The following is a 3,051-nucleotide window of genomic DNA, read 5'->3' as shown; positions in this document are numbered from 1 at the left end:
GTTTGAAAGTGTGTAGCACTTCCCCCTTCACTCTTTCTCATGCACCCACATGTAAGATGTGCCTACTTCTCCTTCACCTTCCACCACATAATTTCCTCCCTAGCCATGCTTCCTATACAGCCTGTGGAACCGTGAGCCAATTAAACCTCTTTTCTTTTCTTTATAAATTACCCAGTCTCAGATAGTTCTTTATAACAATGTGAGAATGAACTAATACACTTTGAAATCTATTTTATGTGATATCAACATAGCCACCCCTGCTTTCTTTTTATTAATGTTTGCATAGTATACCTTTTTCTATACTTTTGCTTTAAATCTGCCTATATCATTATATCTGAAGCAAGTTTTTGATGTACAACATATTAATGGCTTGTTATTTTTGTCCATGCTGCTAACCTCTATCTTTTAGTTGGTATGTTTAGTCCTTTCATAGTTAATGTAATTATTGGTATTTCAGGGCTTAATTCTTTCTCTGTTGATTTTCTGTTTGCTTTCCAGGTTTTGGTTTCTTTGTCCTGTCTTTTTGTGGATTCAGTGTATATTTTATGATTCCATTTTGATTTATATGCAGTGGTTTTGAGTTTATATCTATACATAGTCTCAGCGAAGGTTCCAGATATTATATAATATATAAGTAGCTTATCAGAGTCCACTGCTATCATTATTTTACCAGTTTGAGCAAACCATAGAAATATTCTCTCTCTTTACACCCATTTATCCTTCTATATTCATTATACAACTATCTTAAAAGTTTTGTCTACATACAGTGAGAAACACGTTAGAGAAACACAATTTAGAAAACTAAAAAGAAGGCATTTCCATATTATTTACCTATATATTTGTTCTCTTTTTTGTTTTCTTTCTAATGTTCCAAAAGTCCTTCTCTTATCATTTTTTTAAAAATTAATTTAGTTAAGAGAACTTTAGTTTGCCAGTATCTTAAGGTAGTTCTGCTGGCAGCTAATTCTCTTAGCTTTCTTAAATCTGAGAATATTTTAATTCCCCCTTTGTTCTTGGATTCAGATTGATTTCAGAGGGTAACATCAGCAGGAATAACAGAGTAATGATGTCCAATAATTTACTCCTTTATACAAGCAATGAAAACACTGACAAAAAGAGGTGAAATAAATACTTTCAGTACTCTGAAAATTAACCAAGCTCAAGAAGGATTTATTCAATAAAAGCACTGTGGTAAGATTGTGGTAATAACAGGACACTGTGGCATTTTAACTGACCATTTTTCTATTGTTCTCTCTCTCTAGATCTACAGAACCTTTGAAAATAAAAGTCCTCACAATCAATGTAGGCATTGAAACCAGCAACTTCATAGCCATTGGTAGGGGCAGACAGGTTTTGGGTTTGAACTTCCTCAAAAGTCCTATAGCCACAGAATTGTCATTATCTGACTTATCTGGAAGTTCCCTGGAAACCCCAATTTGCATGGCATTTCCTTATTATTATTTTTTATACTCAGAGTTCACACTCTAAAAACAGCTTTTTCTCTATGGTATTTGTTGGAAATAATTAGTGGTAATTGTTTAATATTGCAGCTGCTTGAGGTGAGATAACAGCTGGGATAAACAAGAAGCTGACCAGAAAAATAACTACAAGGGGAAAAAAATAGGAAAAGAGTTGTTCATAGGAGACTTTTAAAGTACTAAACTATTCCTGGGAATCTAGAACACCATATACATGTGGTTAGGAAATGCCCAGGAAATACTTGAGAAGGCTCTACTCTTTCAACTTTAGCCAACTTTGAGGATCTCCCCAAGCAGGAATAAAAAGGAAGGCAGAGTTGCAAACTCCTTGCAAAGCATTGAAGGCATACCCCAACACACACAAAACCACCTTTGAGAAGGCAGGGAAAATTATTAGTTCAGTGCATTTAAGAGAATCGTAGTTTAATAATCAGCTGGCCAATAAGCTTAACTGTCCACACAGGACAAATAAAAGAGATACCACAGAATTACTCATGGAAAGTAATTAAACAAATAGCCACAAAAATAACAAACAGCAACAGCAACAACCCTGGGAAAAGTGTAAGGAAATCTGATTTTCAAAGTTGCCACATTGTTTAACTACAATATTTAGTGCTTGTTTTGGCAGCACATATACTAAAATCAGAATGATACAGAGAAGATTAGCATGGCCCCCACACAAGGATGACATATACATTTGATTTTATAATTTTATGTGTTAATTTGATTGTGATAATCATTACACAATGTATGCATATATGAAATCATCACATTGTGCACACTGAATATGTGCAATCTTTATTTTTAAATTAAATATTTAAAAATAAATATATATATATTATTGAAAATTGTAAGAGATGCAAAATTATGAGAAAGTATGACCCACACACAGTAAAAATACCAGTCAATAGAAACTGGCCTGTGAAACTCAGAAGTTGTCCTTACTAGAAAGACTTTAAACAGAGTTTAAATCATCTATTTAAAATATATTCAAAGAGTTGAAGAAAACTATGTGTAAATAACTAAAGGAAAATACAAGAATGAAGTATCATGAAATAGAGAATATAAATCAAAAACTAAAAATTATAAAATAGAACCAAAAGATAAATTATGGTTTAATTATCAATAGATTAATATTTATAGTAAATAAATAAAAGCTAGTTTGGGAGAATGTGACCATAGATAAATATTAATAATTTATCAATAGATAAATTATTGAGCTGAAAGCTATGATAACTCTCCTGTTTATATTAAAAATGAAACGCTCAGAGCTAGGCAATCCAGGACTGGTTTATTCCTGCATGATTTTAATCTGTCATCACCTGGGACCCCTGGAAAGAGAAGTCTGAAACAAAGGCTAATATGTAGGACGTTTATTTGTGAGCAGGAATGGCAGATGGAGGGAGTGTATGTGCAGAGAAGGGAATGACAACACTGGACAACATTGCTCTATTTATATAAAATCACTATGGATCACCTGTTGGAATGTTCCTTGGGAGGCCAGATAAGCCTTTTGCAAAATATATCGGGGCTCTTTGACAGAAAGAAAGAAAAAGGAAAGCATGGATATCTT

At 33.1% G+C, this 3,051-nt stretch overlaps 1 non-coding gene across 1 annotated transcript; it reads left to right on the top strand.

Annotated features, from left to right (window-relative positions):
* The first annotated feature begins 2,090 nt into the window (after positions 1-2,090).
* Positions 2,091-2,193, top strand: LOC126934491 (U6 spliceosomal RNA). Its single transcript, XR_007718965.1, has one exon. It is a non-coding gene; the product is annotated as a U6 spliceosomal RNA (small nuclear RNA).
* Positions 2,194-3,051: the final 858 nt, after the last annotated feature.

This window comes from Macaca thibetana, chromosome 13 (genome assembly GCF_024542745.1).
Source record: "Macaca thibetana thibetana isolate TM-01 chromosome 13, ASM2454274v1, whole genome shotgun sequence".
In the NCBI taxonomy this organism is placed as follows: Eukaryota; Metazoa; Chordata; class Mammalia; order Primates; family Cercopithecidae; genus Macaca; species Macaca thibetana.
Note: the sequence above shows the minus strand (reverse complement) of the source record. Positions and strands in the feature narration are given on the sequence as shown.